The 21,559-nt window shown below is 40.5% G+C and overlaps 1 pseudogene; it reads left to right on the forward strand.

Moving 5' to 3' along the window:
- Positions 1-21,559, forward strand: part of LOC138157652 (NHP2-like protein 1 pseudogene) — a 332,446-nt pseudogene that overhangs the window by 111,408 nt on the left and 199,479 nt on the right.

The following is a 21,559-nucleotide window of genomic DNA, read 5'->3' on the forward strand; positions in this document are numbered from 1 at the left end:
ATACATATATGTGTCTACACACACAAATATTTATACATCTGTCCACACAGAGACTATATATAGAATATATATACACATATACCTGTATGTAAAATCATATGGTACATCGTTCTATTTGTTGGCTCTCTCTCTAGGGATAGATGGCATCTTCCTTAATAAATCTTGCATTTGGTTTGTGTATTTATGATCCTCAAGATGAATTACTCAAAGTTGTTCTTAGAGCAATATTTCTGTTACTATGTACATCATTCGGTTCTGCTCATTTCACTTTACATTTTTTCATGCAAGTCTTTCCATGTTTCACCAAGTTCATTGAGCTCATCATTTCTCATACCATAGTAAGATTCCACCCCTGTTATATACCATGACTTATTTAGTCATTGCTTAATTAAAGGGCATCTATCATTTTCACTGACCTAACAAGGGTAAGATGGTACCTCAAAGTCACTTTAACTTAGATTTCTCCTATGAATAATGATTTAGAGCATTTCTTAAAAATATGACTATATAGAGTTTTGACTTCATCAAAAAACCACCTGTTCATATCCTTTGACCATTTATTAATTGGGGAAAGAATGACTTTCTGAGCCAGGAAGCTCTAAGTTCAGATCCTACTTCTGACCCCTCATGTTCCATCTGAGGAAACTGAAGTCAGAAAATTTCAATGACTTTTCCAAGGCCACATAGAAAGTAATTCCAGTTCTCTGATGGCTCATTCTGTTCCCCTGAACTACATAGCTTTCTGAGTCACAGTCTAGTAAGTGGCAGACCTCAGACTAAGTAAATAATTTAATTACCATCTCTTTGTTGGATGTGAACCCACATCATATGACTCTGGCTGAGTTCCCACCACTTCACAATAGTGGGCTTAAGTCAAAGGAATGCATTTCTAAATGTAGAATTCTGAGAACTGCAACCCTCCCTTTCCCCCAGTAATCATGGGGAATGTGTCACCTTCTCTAACAATCTATTCTGCCTTCAGGGGTAGTTGGTTTTTTTGGTGTGGTTGAACAAAGAGAATAGTTTTTTTTTTGATTGACAGTTCTGTTAATTTGCATGAAGGAATTTAGAGAGACCTGGAATTCCCCAAAGTTTCATTTCCAGGAATGGGCAAAATTGAGCAATGGGTTCTGTTTGTCCTAGAGGCCCATAAGTGTTATTCCATTTTCTTTTCTACCTCCTTCCACACCATTTCCACTACCAGGTGCCCAGTGTTACTTGGTCCCCACACCAAGCACTGTCAAAGTCAAGACTTTGCCTCACCTTTCTCCCCTCTCCCAGGTGCCCAGGGTAACCTGAGCATCAGGGCCATGCTCTATAGAAATGAACTGGTACATAGTTCAACCCAAGGCTTGATATTACATGTAATAAGGAACATTTACATAGTTCTTTGACATTTGCAAAACTCTTTATATAAGTTGTATTATTTGGTGCTACATTTCCCTGCCTTTTTAAGAAAGAACAGAAGCAGACATGGTAGATAGAAAGCTGGCCTCACAGTCCGGACAATCTGGGTTCAAGTCCCATCTATGATCCATAAACAGTTTGCAAACCTTGGAAAGTTACTGAATTCTCCATGTTCCCAGGAAATTCTCTAATATGGCAAGTTGTTCAGAAGTGATTTATGTACATTGGGGAAGGAAAAGCCCCTTGGGTTTCCTATACCACTGAGGTCATCTTCTGGGGGAAAAGAAAGAAAAAGGATTCAAGATGTTGCTGAGAGAACGTCCTTTGCCCCCAGTCAAAGGGGATTGCCAGACTTCTTATGTGAGTCTCTAGAAACAAAGGGATAATTAAATGTGGGAAATTTCAGGCAACATGCTGGAGCAGTAGAGGAAATGCTGACTCCCATCATTCTAGCAGTCCATCTTGATTTAGTGGGTATCATGCATGCCCTATTTCCCTAGGCTTGGGATGGATTCTGGTCATAAGGAACAATTTACAGGGCCCAAGAGAGAGTCACACCCTACAGAAAAGGGTAAAGGTTTCCTCATTCTGGAGAAAGAAAGACAAAAAGAGAAGAAAACAGAAAATCGTGCTGGACCCAGATCAGCATCATCGGCCCAAAAGTCTAAAGGCAGGAGTTAACCATGATAGTTCAAAGTCATGGAAGCCAACAGAGAGTGAATCAGATGGGAACAGAAAAAGAAAAAGTGAATCAATAAGCAAACAAAAACAAAACAAACAAAAACCACTAGAAAGAGAACCAGAGACATGGCTGCCAATTTACCCGCGACAATTCTTCTCTTTGTAGGCATTGCCAAATCATCATGCACACACTCTGACCATCTTCCTTCCCTTCCCAATGGACCTTGGGGTCTGCCTTGGGACCTTGGGCAAGGCCTAAGGAGCCCTTTATCTTAGTGTTCTTGGAGTCATTTTCTGGCCCCGTCTACCCCTTATTCCCCACTTTGTACTCTAGCTGCCCCTTGTCTGTTGTCTTGCCCTATTCAGATGTGAAGAAAGGACTGGTTTGTTCCCTGTATTGGTATCCCCAGCTAGCATCTCTTGAAGGCTGATGTGGGAGTCAGGGTATCATGGCACTAGTTGGGTTATGATATGGGGGAGTCTCCTTTTCTTCCTTGAGCTTCTCCGATCTCATCTACATGAGGATCTGTTTGGGCAAGGTGACCTCTGAGGGCTCTTTAAAGCTTAAAAGCCCATGATGTTGCCATTGTAGCCTGGGGCTGGTAGACCTCCTGGGGACTTATGGTCTCATTTCAGTTATGGTACTTACACAGGTGTCTACTCATCCCATTTTGTTGGGAAGACACTTTGATACAATGGCCATGTAATACATCACTTTGTAACCCCCAGCATGCAGTGAAGAATTGTAGACTCATTAATGTCAATTAAACTAAAAAGGGAGCAGAGAGGCCCATAGATCTGGAGCTGGGCTGTACCTTAGGCATCAAGGCTTCACCTCTCGTGTTCTAGTAGGACTCCTTGGGCAGTCAATCACGAGAAGGCTCCCCTCAAAAAATGCTTTTAAATGCACATAATGAAATACACAGGATTGCAAAGGAAATCAATGATATGTTGAAGTACAGTGATGAGGATATTAAGACAACAATTTTCCAGACGCCAGGTGAAGAACGCCTAATAAATCTAAGTCAATCTTATGTTTTAAAATGAGGAAACTGAAACCCTGATGAGGGGAGCGATTATTAACACATTTGGCACAGAAAGTGAGTGGAAAAGTTGGGATTCAAATTCAGGCCTGCTGAATCCAGAGTCAAGGTCCTTTACACCCTTTTGAATGTATGGGGCCACACAGATCATGGTTTTCATTCACGAACGATGTAGGGGGTGGTATTAAGTAGAGCAGGGGAATGGGGCTGATAAGACCAAAGTGTCTTTCTAGATTACAAAATGTGTACATTGAATGCTAGCATAACCAGATGGGAGATAGTAAATTATTCAATAACATCCCTACAATGAAGAAGAAAATCACATTCTTTCAGGACCTAGCAGCCCATGGTATTGATGTTCTGTATGTAGGACAGTGTCTTGGGAGCATGAGGCTAGGAAAATAAAAATGGATTTGGAGTCAGAAAAGCTGAGTTTTAAATCTTATCTCTGCTGTGTCTGACCTTTTCCCTCCCTGTGCCTCAGTTACTAATCTGGAAAAGGAGGGAGTGAGATTAGATGATGTCTAAGGTCCCTTCCATAGATCTAACCCTATGATGATTGTAGGGCCAGCAGTCAGCTCTCTTGATGTCACATTTTAAGTGAGAGCCACTCAACCCAGGCCTGGTGTGAAGCCAGAAATGCTACTATCTGAACTGCCTCCAGCTTGGCTTAGAGCTAGGGGCTGGAGGGTGGAGATGGACCTCCAAGCCACTGGGGTCCAGCCCTCTCCTATTCCATATACGGAGCCTCAATTTGGAAACAAGCACCCAGCGAAATGGTCAAGTAGCTTTTAGGAGCTGCAGCCCTGTGTTTGAGCCTGCCGACACCCATTTGGAATCTCGAGTGTTCACCAATCTTCGAGGCAGGAAAGCACAGTGGGTAGGGTTCAAGTCTCGCCTCAGGAGATTTCTAAGTGGGACGGGTGATTAATCTCTTGGCGCCTTCGTTTCATCGGCATTCCTCCCATATCTAAATCAATGGTCATATAGATGGCTGAATTGCTGTTTGTCCTTCATTCTCAGAGAGGACTGTGGCTTCAGGGAAACGATGACATGACTTGCAGTGGACTTTGTTGTGAGGGAGGGAGGGCTGGGCAAAGTCACAAGCTTCACTTTCTCCTCCAGAGCCAGCTGGTTCCAATGACCAGATATTCACCAGGATGACTGGAGATGACTCAGGATGCAATGGGAGACTCTGGCCCTTTTAGGCTAAGGTCCTTTCAAGTTCTCCCTTAGAGTGAGGTAAGGTCCATTCATTGAATAGGCCTCCTTAAGAAGTGAGTCAAGGGATGACCCCTTTAATTAGAAAAATGAAAAAAAAAAACTTGGGAGGGGAACACCCTCAGGGGTGTTGTTTCAAAGAGAAACAGTTACCATTAACAGTCATTCTAAGTCGGGGGGCCGAAAAACAGTCCTCAAGTGGAGCTTGGGCAGGGACATATTGTGGTCCAGTCTATGAGCTTCAGAGTAAACTGGGAGAAAGAGAAGAAAGAAAGAAAGAAAGAAAGAAAGAAAGAAAGAAAGAAAGAAAGAAAGAAAGAAAGAAAGAAAGAAAGAAAGAAAGAAAGAAAGAAAGAAAAAGGAAGGAAGGAAGAAAGGGAAAGAAACAAAGAAACAGAAATAAAGAAAGAAAGAGGAAAGAAGGAAGGAAGGAAGAAAGGAAGGAAGGAAGGAAAGAAGGAAGGAAAGGAGGGAAGGAAGGAAGAAGAAAGAAAGGAAGAGAAAGGAGGGGGGAGGAAGAAAGGAAGGAATATAGCCAGTAAACCCCAAGTTAAGTGTACAGCTTCTGACCATCAAAATTTAACTTCCTTTGAAGAGGAGAAGGAGAGGGGGAAGGAGAGAGAGAGGATGAGCTGAGGTACCCAACTAGCTGGGACCCCATTTAGGCAGCTCTGTCTACTCATAGGTTATGTTCCTCCTTTATTTTTGAAGAGGACCATGGCATCAAGGAAATTATGTTGTTACTAGCAGTTGACTCTGATTTGAGGGAGGGCTGAGCAGGGTCACCAGCCTCACTTTCTCACTTTCTCCTCCAGAGCCATCTGGATCCAGGATGTCTAAATATTGTGAAGTGGAAGAACTAAGATTCAAACATACATCTTAGAGTAACAAATAAAGTGACTGGGGTTTGCCATTATTTTAACATCAGGTAGGAATTTCCTCGAAGTCCTAATCTGTTTCATTCCCTCATGTGTCTTTATATCCTCTGTCCAGTATAGCAGTCAATGGAAGCCGAGCCCCTGTCCCGGTTTTCCTTCTGCCGTTCTCCCTCAGTTTCCTCCCTTGCCCCAAAAGGATAATTTACAGCCCAAACTGAGCACATTAGTCAGACTGCAATTACTCTCTATCTACCTTGTGCATATAATGAGAGTTTTGTGCTGACCTTATTACCTACCATTCCAAACTACCTTTGAACAAGTGCTCCAGAGAACAGATCTTTCAGTTTAATTCCCCTCAATTTAACTTAATTAAGGCAACTGAAATATTTTATGTAAATAGTGCCATTGTAAAGCAGGGATTCAAGGTGAATCCTGAGAGATTTCTCTTATTAGTGCCCAAGGAGTGACCCTTGCAGCAGCTCCTGTGGAGAAGGGGAGTACGGGAACATCATGTAGGAGGGCCTGGGCATGAACACTCCGGACCAAAGCCACTGACATGGTCTCTCTAAAGAAAATGCCAGAATAGGAACCAAGAATCCCAGAAACCTATCAACCTTCTGGATCTGGGAAATAGCTTTTTTCCAGAATGCTCACTAGCTATTGGCTTCACATTTGCAGTGGTTCCTATTTGACCTCCTCAAATGCATGTGTTTGTTTGAGTTTGGGCTTTCTTTAAAGAAATCTCTTTCTTTTGGTTGACAAGGCTTTTCTCTCTCTCTCCAGCCTGCTCACTGTTCCCACTACCCATGGAAAGATGAGCGACATTCTTTCTTGTCCAGATTTCTTTCTGTTGAGAGAATATATTAAATTTAGGAGCTTATGTAGTGGAAATTTTGTAATCCCTAAAATGCTACATAAATGTGAGCTATTTTTATAATTATCGCTCATGTCCTATATTTTGAATGGTCTCTCATTATGGCTCTACTAGGCAGCAAGGAAGTCTGTCTAAAAAGGGCACAATCTCATTCTCCAGGATGATGCTAAAATTGTTTCTCTATTTTCCTGTCCTTCCTCACTCCCCCAGCTCCACTTTGGGCTTTCAAGCCTGAAAAGCCTTTGATACACAATATCTCATGGGAGATTCACAACATGGTGACATGCGCCGTTCAGCGGGTTTGGTCTCCTCTTTATGTCTGAGGAAGCAGAGGCCAGCAGCGGGAGGGACTTGCTGAAGGTCCCACTGGTGACAGATGTGACCCCAAGTCTGGGAGCCGACTCCAAGAAACTACATTGCTGGCAATTCTGTGACTCTTAAACACCATCACTCAGCATGATGGAGATCAAGACAAGGGGCTGTTTGTTTGCAATGGGCAAATGAAACATATGTAGAGACAGAGAGAGACAGAGGAAGAGATGTGCAGACACCGAGAAATCCTCTACATGGAAATGAGTGGTGCCCCTCATGCCCCCACCTGGGATTTTGACTTCCCTTCTTCGGAGCCTTCAGCCCACCCTTGGGCTTGGCCTCCCACTCCAGGCTCTTCCAGAGGAGACAGAATGCCATCTACTGAAGATCCACAGCTTGGATAATCAATGGATAATTGAAGCACATTGTCTTCTGCAGACTACTGACGTATCCAAGGAGTTCTGAGCACTGTGGAGACACTCAACTTTCTCCTATACAAACTGAGGAATGGACATAGGCAAGCTTATTAAGGTGAACTTATTATGTGATCAACATTCAAATTTTTTTCCACCTGGTTATTTTGGAGTCATGAAAAGGGACAAGTTCCTACCTGCAGGCCTGGGGATAAGCATAGATTGGTGTTATCCCCAGTTTCTAGTTATGTTTCAACTTGAAAATGGCTTTCCATCTGCTTTGGGGGCTCCTGTGGCTGTGACCAGGGCTGGGAACTGGCTCCCAATAGCATGAGGTCATGTGGGTGAAGGGAGCTATCCTAGGCAGGTAGCTAAGTGGTGCTATGGACAGAGCACTGGGCCTGAGGTCAGGAAGATCTGAGTTCAAACGCAGCTTCACCTACTTATAAACGAGGAAACTGAAGGATCTTTTAGTGAAGAGGCCTGAGAAGGGCCAGTACAGCAAGAGAGGAAAGGATTTCTTACACACTGACTGTGTACCATGCAGTGTGCTAAGCACTTTCCAAACATGTGATTTGATCCTCCCAATGTACTTGGGAGGTAGTTGTTATTACCACCATTTTATAGTCGAGGAAATTGAGAAAAACAGAAGCTAAGTAGCTTGCCCACATTAATACAGGTAAGAAATATGTGAGAATGGACTTGAACTCATCATGTCTTCCTGACGATCTAACCACTGCAACCACACTACCTAGCTGTATTCATTTCATTTTACAGGGACTAACACAAAGCCCAGACAGAGGAAATTAATTGGCCAAGGTCACATAGGTTATAAGCAGGAGAATTAGAATTTGATCCTACCTCCTTGGACTGTAGGTTCCGTTGTATTTTTACCATATTGCTACACTGCAATGTAAAGGTTCATCGTAATCTCTTAAAACATCAAAAGAAATCTTAACAGTTGCCTTGATCAGCCCCTGCCTAAGGCAGAAATCCCTTTTCTCATGACTTCCCCAAGTGGTCATTGGGCCACTATTTAAATATCTCCAATAATGGACCCTTCAGTCTTGCAGGAAATAGCCCATTAGGGACAGCAATAAGATCATAATAATCAATGAAGATTTATTAAGTGACTATTGTGAGCCAGGCACTGTCCTAGCCCTGGGAGTTAGGAAACTCTTGCTTATTTTGCATCAGAAACTACCTCTCTCTAATGTCAAGCCAACACTGACAGTTCTATGCTCTGGCATCAGACAGAATGAAAATAATCCCCCTTGGACACGACAATTCCAAAATCCTTGAAGGCAGCTATTATGTCACTTACCCTCTCTGAACCTCAGTTTCCTAATCTGTAAAATGGTCAGGTAAATTACAATGGGGATTCCTTTCATGGATGGGTTGGCCAATAAGGCTGCTGAGGTTGCTTCCAATTCTTAATTTCTGTGATATCTCAAATCAGTGAAAAATGAGAGTAATAATAGGACCTTTCTTTCAAGTGATTGTGAGGATCCAATGAGATGATTCAAAGAAAGCCTTTTGAATGCCTCAAGGTGCTTCATAAATGTGTGATGAAGCCCCTTGATTTTCTTTTTCCAAATGTAGCAAATGGCTTTCTTCAGTGGAGCCATGTATGTGGCTGACCCCTATGTTAATACCTAGCTGAGGTTGAGAAAGTTTTTGAGACTTCTCACCTCCCTTTTTCCTTCTCTTGACCCTCTCTACCCATGAAGATTCTTCCTAAAAGGCAGATGCCAGTGGTATAATGGCCCAGACGTGCTCTAATGAGGGCCAAAGAGATGGACAAGATTCAAATCTGCCCTTGGAAGCTGGAGTAGAAAACTTGTCACCAGGAGAGACCAGAGATCAAATACCATCTTTGCTATGTACTGGTTGCTTGAATCTGGAGAACACAGTGACCCCTCTGGGGTATCTCATTTTTTCTGGTACAAAGAACACTGTCAAGACCAAGATAATAGAGCAGAGTCAGTCACCTTGCCTTCTCTCCATTCTCATCAAGCCATCCAGTTGGAGCACACTTCCCATCCCCTTTGGGATCCTCTCTTTCTCCATCTGAGTTTAAGGAAGAAAACTGAAGGGCAGGTGGCATTTCTTTTTCCAGGCTTGACTCATTAAGAAATGGAGCCTCCCTGCCAGTTTTCTTCCATATCATCACCCTCTATCACCTCTATTATTCATCCAGATTCCCGATGTTATTTTTGGAAAACTTGAGTTGGTTGATGAGTTCCATCTGTATCCACATCACTCTGATTGGACATTTTGCTCTTTTTTCTCTTTATTACAATTGTTTTCCTTTGCTTCTTCAACATCTTATTCTTGAGAGCTTTTCATCCCTCCTGAACTCACTTCCCTTATAGAATTCTAGAGCATAGAGCCCTACCTATCCATTCTTTGAAATTTAATCTCCCTTCATCTAGGAAAAATGTCAGATAATTCTCTACTTTCTTCAGTTTCTCTATCACTAACTCTAAGACAGAGTGTCCCTTGATCTTTAAGGCTCCCATCATTTCATCTCCTTTAGTGAATTCTTCCCTGGTAGTGAAAATGAGACCTAGGATTGAATTCTGCCTTGTTTACTCCTCTACTTTTTGAAGGCTGAAATTATTTTTAAGGCAAGACAAGCTTTTGGATAAGAGAACTGAAGTAGATGTCTGGGTATCTGATATCCCTCTTCACTATTTGATCATGCCAAGTACAAAAAATAATGTGGATTGGGGAATGGCTATGTAAATGATTATTAAGGAGATAAATTATATACACACATAAACTACTTATACGTATATCAAAAATTATACTATGTAGCTAAAATATATAATAAATAATATATCTATAATACCTATCTATAGCTGACATGTATATAATTATGCTTACATACACACATATACACATTATATATATAATATTATATGCAATATAATATATTTATATACACATGCATATATGCATACACAATGTGTGAATATATGTGTGTGCATATGTGTGTATATATACACACATAATTCTATCTATAGTATTCTGTATAATGGAATACATACATATATGCATACACATATATGTGTTTATATGTATATGTGTGTGTATAGTGAGCCCCATATGTAGTTAGGGGACCATATATGGTAAGTATATGAGTATATGGCTAAAAGGGAGGCATAATAAAAATCTTTGCTCCACCCATCCTTCTCCAAGGGAAATTTTCATTCATTCAGGAGGAGTAGCAGCAGGTTGGGGCCAGACACCACTCTGCTCTTTTCAGAGAGAGGGGATACAAGACTTAGAATTTTATCTTCTCCCTTAAGTATTATTAGGCTGTAGTTAGATTCCATCAGGTTTTCATAACTTGGTCATTTGGGGGTTGAAGGAGGACCCTAAGCTCTATATCTAAGACTTGACTCCTTTCTCAGCTATTACCAGATTCAGAGTGAACACACATAGTGAACAGTAAAGATACCCATGTATCCAAGTCATAAAAAAAATAAAATTAGAGAAGGAATGTACAGGAAAATATATAGTAGACAATACAGAGTGAAGGAACTCTCCCATTGGGAGTTAAATAGCTCAGCTCAACCAAAAGAGAATGCCCATGATCTCTCCCAAGGGGAAAACTCCTTGAGGTCTCTCATGTAGCTAGCTGGAAATAAGGACATGATGGAGGCTTCCAGCTGCTTTCTTGGGTTGCAAGAGTCTTTTCCTTCAGCAAACAGAAGTGAGATTGGCCTTTTCTATCTTCTCTCTCTAAGCTGGAAGCCAGGTGAGAAAAGAGCCAGAAATAATTTCCATGATAAAATACAACTTGAAGCTTGATGAGTCCCCAAAGGGGATTCACCCTGTAGAGTTCAAAAGGGCTGGTGAAGTTTGGTATTCTCTGACCTTTCTCCATCTTGGTATTCTCTGACCTTGATCCATCCTTCACTCAGGACAGGTCATTTACCTCCACTAATAAGGAGAAAGTGCTCTCCAATGGACTTTGGGGCAGGAGATACACATTCACACACACACACATGTATGTGTGTATATACATATATTTGTAACAGAATATTATTTTGTTATAAAGAAGACAAATAATAAAAGATAATAATGAAAATCTATATTTAAGGAAACATATCTGTGTGCTGGCTTTGTGATCTAAAAGTTGATATCTATTTTCTCTTTCTTTCCATATCATCTGCAGGACTATCTGATCACAAAATTCCTTGTTTTTTCCATCCATTAGACTTTACCCAAATACACTCCACCATACTTCTTTTTTTTTTTTTTTGCTTTTTTTTGAAGGGCAATAGGCGTTAAATAAATTGCCCAAGGTCACACAGCTAGGTTGTGTGTGTGTGTGTATGTGTGTGTGTGTGTGTTAAGTGTCAGAGGTCAGATCCGAACTCAGGTCCTCCTGACTCGAGGGACAGCACTCTACTCACTGTGTCACCCAGCTGCCCCATTCCACCATACTTCTTCCATCTATTTCCTAGATTTCTTGATGTGAACGAACCTTCCCAATAGACAATGCCACCCCACGCCATTTGTCTTTTACCTGTCTTGTTTATTGTTTTTTTTTTTTCTCAAATAAGTCTCCAGCCCTTTTCATAGTCCAACCAGGAGCCTCAACAGAACAAGTCTCAGTGATACAAATGAATGATCAAATTTGGCCACTCCCATTAGAACTTCTAGGATTTCTTGTTTAATGCTCACACTTTGTGATTTTGTGTGTGATCATCAGAAAGCTTTTTCTACTGGATTCTTTCTTAATATCTGTGTTTTTCTTCTGTCTGTATAGATCTAATGAATTTCTGTATCTTCTATTATAACTTCTCTCTAGGATGTTTCTAGCTTGGTAGACATGTGTACATTAAGACTCCCCCCTTTTCTGTGCCTGGTTATAGTTTTGAAGTCTTTTTGATGAAATTTGCAAGAGTCCATGAAAAACCTTGTGAAGTACACTCCATGACAAGCCCAAGAGATTAGAATTGCAATTCAAACCATGGCCCCTAAACCAAAAACCTTGAGTCTCAGTTGCTTAATTTGTAAAATAAAGGGCATGCACTAGACAATTCTTAAAGAATCTTAAAATTTTGGGCGGCCAGGTAGCACAGTGAGTAAGAGCACTGGCTCCAGTGTGAGGATGACTTGGAGATCGAATCCCCAGCTCAGACACTCAGCATCACATGCAGAAATAACTGGCCATGTAACCTTGAGCAAGTTACTTAACCCCAATTGCTTTAAAAAAAAAGAATCTTAAAATTTGATTACATAAATATGAGGTAATACTCCGTAACAGTGAGCTTTCAGAGAAATAAACAAAGAAATCCATGGGCTAGGGAGAACAAGCTGGTGGGAAAAAGGGGAGCTGCAATTCCAAATAGATTGGTGGGAAACTCACTAACAATATTCATTGCAAAACTATGACAAAGGGGCTAGAATAAATTCCTCTCGATCATGGGATTCCTAAGGTCTTTAGCAATCATTTTCGGTATTTATCATGCCATAGTACTTCCTTTATCCCAAGTCAGTGGGAAATTTCTGATAACATTCATGAATTGGCTGATAATGGGCCTCAAGACTTCATATATTTCTACAATCATTGCTAAATTATTTTAATGAGAAAATTCATTTGATAATGTTTCTCACAAAGTGCCAGATGTTATCCTCTAATTTTGTAGCCCAGTCCTTTCGTAGGACATGCAAGACCATATCAGTAACTCAAAAGCAGACAAGAAAACATAACTCCTTTCTCCTTTTATTTTCTTCAAGGTACTCCCCCTTTGTCCTTCAATGTCCTGAAGGAAGTGAGACAGAAAGAATAGAATACTGTAATAATCTTTTTTTTTTTTTGCTTTCTTTTCTAGCTACTTGGTGGCTAAAAGTATATAGAATTCCAAATAGACCATTGGAGAAGGGGGTAAAGGAATTCCTTTAAAGACTAAAATGTCACTTTAAAATTATTTATCAGGTACTTTAATGGAGAGGCACTTTAAGAAATTAAAAAAAAAATATGTGCTTGTAGTTAAAGCCCTCAATCCACCAATTTTGGATATAACTTATCAGATGGCTCTGATGCTAAGGGATGGAGACCATGGAGAGACCTCAGGCAGCACCTCCTTCTGGGATCTCCTCCTTATCTTGATCAGCTTACCTTGTAGACTAGATTGGAACCTGAATATGGTGAGAGAAGAAGCATCCTGTTATACAAATGGGTCTTTTCTTTCTCACTGATTTGGTTATTCCCGTCAGAGGGACAGAGCATGCCCCTTCCATAGCTGTGTGACCTTTTTTCCTTGTCCTGCCATCAATTTGCTAAAGAGTATCCACTGAATCTGTTGGGACTTTCTTCATTTTTTTCTGACATTCCAATGATGCCAGTGAGCCATAGGACTGTCCACTTGTCATCCTTCATGTTTACCACATGATGATCACAACTCCTTTTCTGACCATTCCTTTCCCTGATAATGTACTTTGCTTGATTTTATTTTTTCTTTGAAATTCCTTATATGTCACATGTTGCTGCTGCTCATATCCAGCAGGTATTTCTTCAATGATCTGTATTGTCACTGAATATTTCTTATAACAGGGATTAATTTTAAACAAGACCCCAGAATAAATCAATAGGAAAGAATGTAAGAGTGGTACTACAGCCATTCATATAATTTAGGGGATTCAGTCAAGGCTTTGGAGGGAAGGAGAGGATGGAACCACAGAGAAAGCAGTAAAGGAGAAAGTCTCTGGATATGGTCCTGCTTTAAAGCAAGATGTAAGACATCTTTCCTTTTGGTTTCCATAGTTTTTTTTTTTCCTTTCTCTTTGGCAAAGTGAATCTCATTTTATAAAGTGCTGTGCTTGTCTTCACAAAGCTTGCCTCTGACACCATTAATTGTGTGATATTCAAGTTACCTCATGACTCTGACACTCAGTTTACTCATCTGTATATGAAAGAAATTAAAACTGGATCAGCTTCCTCACAGGAAGATGCTAGGAAGAGTGCTTTGTAATCTGACAAAAATTGCTCTATGAATGAAAATGACTGTCATTGTTGATACTATGAAACTTTTCATTATTCTAAATAAGCTAAGAAAATGACATTTCAGATCATCTTTGAAAGTGCTGACAGTCTCTTCAAGGAATCCAGAGAGGAGAGATCTTCCTAGGCACTCACTTGTGATCAGAGTTGGTCACTGAAATCATTCAGGTACGTAGTCGCCTCTTGTCCTTTCCTCTGAACCAAACTGCTTACATGCTTATGGCTCCATTCAATGTTCATTTCATCATTCCAAGCAGAGGGAGAGACTTGGAAAATGGCATCTCTGGACCTCCTTCTAATAAGCAAGAACAAAGCTAGTTGTTTATGTGGAAATGATTAATAATAAGAATTTGTAAAACCATATTGCCACAGTACTTTAAGGTTTGCAAAGCACTTTACTTGTGTTCTATTTTTTGATTCTCCAGACAAGCCTGCAAGGGAAGTTCTATTATCTCCATGCTCTGGATGAGGAAATGGAGGCACAAGGAGAGTAAGTGACATGTCAAAGAGATAAAGTGTCAGAGACAGGATCTGAATCCTGACTTCAGACCCAAGACTCTGTCAGCAGCACCACCCGACTACTTGAAATTAAGGGAGCCTTGCAGGGAAGGGAACTCCTTTATCCCAAAGAGGGGAAATCCAGGCTCCACTGGAGATGCAGGAGATATCAAATGAGTGGATTTCAGGGTCTTCAGAGAAAGGGTTGGTAGATTGCTAAGAACTAAAATTCTGCAGAGGCAGTCGCTGCAGGAGACACGTTGAGTTCCCAAGAGGAAATTCCAAAGAAACAAATAGGGGAAAATCCCAAATCAAGTAAAATGGAAAGTGTCTGGTGAGGCTAATGTGGATGAACAAGGAATCCACCAAGCAACTTCAATTGGTAGTGGTGCAATTGTAGACAAGGAGCCCTGGTAGTTTTTTTTTTTTTCTGGTCTGGTTCCTGATATGTCAAATGAGGGCATGGGACACGTTACCCACTAAGGCCCCTTTTAGCTCTAAACCGATATCCTATGGTTCAATATTCCCTTAAAAATAACAAGAAATGGAACATACAGATAAAATTCTATTTCAAATAACTAGATAGTCCCATGTTCTACCATGTACAATGTGTTAGCAACATTAACGCTCAGAATGAGCTGAGTTTGGAGAGGCAACATTAAGTAGGATGGTGAATCAAGAGACAGAGAAAGAGAGATAGAGAGAGACAGAGAGAAACAGAGAAAGAGACAGCGAGAAACAGACACACAGAGACAGAGAGACACAGACAGAAAAAGAGAGAACATATTAGCATAAGGAAGAAGAATAAAGAGGGGATCATACTATGCCTGGGAAAGGATGAAATTATGATGATGATTGACAGAGATTATGCCGAGATATTCAATTTTAATTTGATTCCTATTTCTTTCAAAGATAGTTTCTTTATACTAGAAAGGACAAAATAAATGCTAATAAGGAATTGAAACCCAGAATAATGTGTCTGCGTAAGATAATAATTGAAACCTAGGTTGTGTGGCTAAGACAGAAACAAGAACCAACCTGGATGCTCTTAAGGAATTTAACTAACCTGGCCCATGTAAACTTAAAAAATCAGAATATGGAAAGGACTGGTGGGTGTGACTGAAGAACCACTAAGTAATATTTTAAAATGTCATGGAAGGAGAGGTATCAAAGGATTAGAGAAGAATAAAGTCCCAAGAGAGTAGTGTCTAGCAGCTATGATTCCTGAGAAAATGCTAACTATATACTGAAAGGAAGGTTAGTTACTATTTAGAAAAGGAAGCAATGATGACTGAAAACTACCATGGCTTCTTTAAGATCAGGCCATGTCAAACTAGGTTCTGATTTGTTTTCCTTATAAGTTTACTAGATGGGTAGATCCAAGGAATACTGTTTTTATGTACAAGATGGAGAGATGTCGATGAAATGATCACTGCCAAACGAATTTGAAATGACCAGAATGTCCAGGCTCAAAGGCTTGTCATTGACGGTTTGAGAACGATTGGTAAAGGGGAAGCACTCTAGGGGGGCATGCTTGTCCTGAGCTGTATATATGGTTATCAGTGATTTGGATAATGATGTAGAAGGCAGAAGTGCAAAATTTGCAAGTGACATAAAACTAGGAGAGATAATTTACATGGTGGATGACATACACTCCATGCAATCAAGATTTGATGAGAGAACTTTGGGTAAAATCTAATAAAATGAAATTTAATATTCACCAGAATAAAGTTAATACTTGAGTTTGCCAAAGCACTTCGCACATACAGAGTAACCAAAGTATAACTGAATAGCAGTTTATCTTAATCTGGGAGTTTACTGGACAATAAGCTCAAAACGAGTCAACATTTGAGTGCTGGTTCCTTGAGGACAGGAGTGTTTTGTGTTCTTTTGTTTTCCCTCTTTTTGTATCCTTAGCACTTAGCACAATGCCTGGTATAGAATAAGTGCTTAATAAATCTTTACTGGTTGATCAATTGAACATTATGATATCGTAGCAAATAAAGTCCAGTGAGATTGTATTAAGAAGGTATAATTTTCCAACATATGTGTGATCACCAACTTTGATAGACTGGACTCTTCTCAGCAATGCAGGGTTATAAGACAACTCCAAAAGACTCATGATGGAGAGAGATGTCTACATTCAGAGAAAGGACTAGAAAGAACAGAGTTTGAATGCAGACTGAAGCAAACTACCTGCTCTCCTTCTTTTTCTTGTTTAGTTTTGTTTCCTTTTTCCCATTGTTCATTCCATCTGATCCAATCCTTCTTTATAACCTAACTAATGTCTAATGTGAAAGTATTTGCAGATCCTATACTTAATTACATATTGCCATGGGGAAGGAGGGGGAGAGGGAGGGAATTGGAAACTCAAGGCATTGTGGGGCTGAATCTTGTAAACTAAAGGTAAACAAACAAATTAATAAAGACAAAAAATGTGTAGTGTCCAGTCCTGAGAAGGTGATAACCCTACTGTCTCCCTCTTAGACTCCTTTAGGAGTATTCTGAACAGTTGTAAGGTGCACATTTTAAAAAGAACATTGATAAACTGAACAGAGTCCAGAGAGCAGTCAGCAGAACACTAAGAAGTTTTCAAATCAAACCATATAAAGATTATTTGAATGAAATGGGGCCATTTGGCCTTGAAGAAGAAAAAACTGAAGGGGAACCTAATTTCTGTCTCCAACTTTCTGAGAGTTTTACACATTGAAAGGGCTTTCTTGCATCAGATAATAAACTTAAGAGTAATGGGGGAGGCACCCAAAAGGCAGATTTAGATGTGCTGGCTATCAATATTTCCAAAAGATGACATCTGTCCAAAAGTTGAATGAGCTGCCTTGGGAGGAAAGGGAATCACCCTCCTAGGTCTTTAATAATAATAGATAGCACTTTATGTTTATAAAGCACTTTCTAAATTTTATTAGATTGTATCCTCATTGTAACTCCTAGGTGGTAAGTTCTATTCATCCTCATTTTACATATAAAGTAAATGAGGCAGACAGAAGTTCATATCTTGCCCAGGGTCACTCTGCTAATACATCAGAAGCTGGTTCTGAAGTCAGATCGCCCTGACCTCATGTCTATCCACTGTGTCCCCTCCCTACCTCGCTAGTCTTAAAGTAAAGGCTTATTGACCAATCACATCTCAAGGTCAGTGTGGAGCAGATTCCTATTCAGGGAGATGTCCAGCCCGGAGTGTTGAGATTTGGCATTAAGCAGGGGATTCTTGTTCCAATGAAGCTGTACTTGGAGATGTCCCTGCTTGAAGTAATTAACATTTTCCTGCAATGTTCAGTATCCTTTCTCCTACATTTGTCCCCCAAACATCATTTTCCTTTCAAGGAGGATTGTGTTTGTGAGAAATGTTTTGGTGTTGTTATTTGGGGAGTCAGGAAGAGGATTCATATTTTTAAATACCTTAATGCTAATCATCTGAGATCCTTGGGGAATGCAGGGCTGGCTTTGAGAGAGAAAATTATGGCATTTAAAAAAATTATACGCAATGGAGTCTTCAGTAATAATGATACTTGTCCTGTCTGTGCAGCTAGCTAGATCAGAATATTTCCTACCTTCAGACCACTGGGGAGGTGGCTAACTGGGGTTGTCTTTCCTGTGTACATCCCATCATATCCCTGCAATCCCCAGGTAGATACATAGGCACTCAGAGTCATGCTGTCCACAGGTTTGTTTCCTGGACTAACATAAGCCAAATGGAACCCTAGGAGAGGAGAAATGGCAGATAAGTCAGAAGAGGAGTATGGCAGGGCTGGCAGGTGAAACAAGATGGTACTTTTGTTCAAATGGCTTCCATGTGCTCTTGGTGAAGATTGTCTTAGCTAAATGTGTCTAGGCACAAACCTGGGACCTGAACATACACAAAGAAACATGACTCAAGAGGGGTAAGAGATTTGGGATATAAATGTGCAAATATTCTAGTATCATCAAAGCTAAACCACATGGGAAAAATGAACAGTGAAGCCACATATAAGTTATTCCATAAGATAGCTTGTTTTAGTGTTGTGCCCAAACCCAAATTACCCATCTCCTGATTTGAAGCCCACCATTAAACCCCTTTATATATTTGTCTTTTTCTCTATCCTATATCCTGTAATAGTTTGAAACAGCTTAAGGCATAGTCTTAAGGCATAGTCCCAGCGTTATGGCACAAGTTTGTCTTAAGAAGAGACCACCGTGTTCTGTTCCTGCTGACCAAGCAGGGACCCCACACCCTGCACCGAGAAAAGGACCCCTACCCTGTCCCCATTACCCAACGACCCTTCATCCTGTACCCTCCTCCCTGTTCTGGGAGGGACCCCTTTGAGGAAAAGTTGCACACTTTTACCCTTGCACCATCTTCCCAAATTAGCACTGAGCTATAGATCTAACCGATGGCAATTCTTGGCTTCTATGTGTCATTGCTTATTCTCATTCCCCTCCCTAATTGTGATTTTTGTGGTTTTAGCGTTTATAAGCACTGTTTGTAGGCCAGTTCGGGGCTGCCTGATTTGAGTGTATACTCCAGGCAGTCTCTTGCTTAATCAATAAATCCACACCTAAATTTACCTTGAACCCAGATCTCAGCTCGCTCTTATTCTCTGCACAACATTAGGACAATTCTACCCTCCCCCCACCAAAAAAAGGAAGAGGGGGAATATAACCAAAGATGAATAAAAAAAATGTGTGTAGAGTCATAAAAATAGCAAATGGAAAAAGTTTGTAATTTAACTAAACATGTATTCAGGATAACAGTATCCATCTCTTGTTGGCATATCTAGAGCTGGGCCCTTTGTGTTGTCATGTATGTTGTCCCCAGACCCCTTCTGTAGCAAATTAGAGGATTTCTTTTTCTTTCCCTTTATGCATGTATAAAGGCATAATACTATCTAATTGGTGTGCCCTATTCCTCAGTTTAGAGCATTTATTGACACTCTGAAACTGGTTCTAGTCAGATAGCCACATGAGAAGCAGTGAGATTGTTGCTTTGCCGTGTAACTCAAAATAGAGTGTGTCCCAAAGGCACCAGTCCTGGGGTGGAGGGTGTTGGCACTGGCTGGTTGGAGGATAAGATGCTAGGGCCTTCTGGTTGTAGTCAGAGCTTTAGTTTGATGAAGTTCATGTGAAAACGACTTGGTAAGTTCAGGTGAACTTCACATGAATTCAGTCATGATACAGCACCTAAGAAAGAAATAGTAAGCAATGGAATTAGATTGGTGGAAGTGGGGGTAGAGAGGTGGGGAAAGACATGAGACACATTGGCAAAGCAGAATGGGCAAGATTTGATGAGTGAGAGGATGTGAGAGTCAAATGAGTGGATGGTATGAAAGATGACTTCAAGTTACTAGAAATAGGAAAATCAAACATGGTAGCGAGAATCTTTTTTGAGGGGAATGAAATAGGGTGGGAAAATAGACACCTGGTTTGGAGACGTTGAGACTAATGTATTAGAAAGTAGAAATATCCAGAGAGTCATTGTAAAGGAAGCTTTGATGTTCAGGAGAGATTTGGGGCCTGGAGAAGGCCAGCTGGGATTTATGAATCACACTCATTGATGAGGTACTGATCCAGGGCTCTCCCAGTCACTGGAGCTGTCCAAACTCTACTGTTTCTTTTTTTTCCCTTCATTTGTGCAATGTTCAATACATGGTCTATGGTAAATCACTTTGAGGCCCTAGTTCTGTATGAACACCCTCCTCCAGGATATTTTCAAGAGCGGTGAAGATTATTACCACTGATTGCTTATAAGGCTGCCAATTCAGCATGCAAATAGGCAGTTCTTTCTGTTTTCATAGTTTCCTCTTTTAGATAGTAACATAGCAAGAGATTTGGGGGCCATCCTTCCCTCCTTCTGATACCTTGAGAATGGACCTCTCAGTGTGGGAATTCCGTTTCCATGGCCCCCAATTGTTTTTCAGAACATCAGGATTGATTCGCACCTTGAACAGCAGAGCATCAGTGGGCCTGCTTTTTCTGTGTTTTTTTTCTGCATCATTGGCAGTGCCCTTCTTTTACCAGTTTTTGCTTTTTGCTGTTTGCCAGTGGAAGGGGAAACCTCATATTTTTTATGATTTATGTTTCTCTTGTGATGACTGCTTTGAACAATGATTTTCTTTTTAATTCTTCTTTTGAGAAGTATTATATCATGCTTTGACCATGGGGGAATAGCTCTGGATCGTATATATGAATTTCAGTTGCATGTACACCTTGGATTTCAGATACTTTTTCATTTAAGATGCTTGATACAAAGCTTTCCCTCAAAAATTTCTCTGCTTAAAATAACTGTATTTAAAAAGGTATAAATAAAGGAGAGAGGAAATACCATCCCATGTCCAGGCCCAGTCCATTTATATACTTTCACATGTGGAGTTTAAGAAGATTGTAGTAATCTTCACAGGTAGAGAGGAGCTTTCCAACTTCTGTCCTAATATTGGACCCTGAACATTGTCAGGAAAAGCATTTCCAGTAGTCTTTAAAAGGAAATACCCCCCAAAGGGAAGATCAATAAGCAGGGGACTTGCTATGTTTATAGGAACTGGGAGCTATATGGAGAAGAGAATATCTTTTTAGGTGCCTGAGGGGGAAAAATACTGGCACATGCCTATAATCTTTGGATTGGGAAGGCTGAGGCTGGTGAATCACTAAAGCTCAGGAGCTCTGATATGTGCTAAAGTTTAAGCTGATCAGGTATTTGCACTAAGTTTGGCACCAATACCATGGGCCCACAGGATTCCAGGGGTCACCAGACTGCCAAAGAAGGGATGAACCAGTTCATGGAAAAACATTTTGTTGTTCATTCATTTCAGTAGTGTACAATACTTTGTGACTCATTAGGGGTTTTCTTGGCAAAGATGTTGGAATGGTTAGCTATTTCCTTCTCCAGCTCATTTTAAAGATGAAGACACTGAGGCAAAAAAGGTTAAGTAATCTGCCCAAAGTCAAACAGCTAGTAAGTGTCTGAGGCCAGTTTTGAAATCAAGAAGAGGAATCTTCCTAATTCCAAGTTCAGTACTCAATTCACTGTTATACCTAGCTGCAGGTCAAAATTTCCATGCTGGTTATCAGTGGGATGGGGTATGTGAGCAGCTGCTACATTTCAAGACTTGGTGAAAGAAAGAGACCCAATCTCAAAAGAGAGAGAGAGACAGACAGAGAGAGAGAGAGAGAGAGAGAGAGAGAGAGAGAGAGAGAGAGAGAGACAGAGAGAGAGACAGAGA

The sequence above is a fragment of the Petaurus breviceps genome, unplaced genomic scaffold (genome assembly GCF_028583685.1).
Source record: "Petaurus breviceps papuanus isolate PSGF00001 unplaced genomic scaffold, PetGlider_PUasm1.0 173, whole genome shotgun sequence".
In the NCBI taxonomy this organism is placed as follows: Eukaryota; Metazoa; Chordata; class Mammalia; order Diprotodontia; family Petauridae; genus Petaurus; species Petaurus breviceps.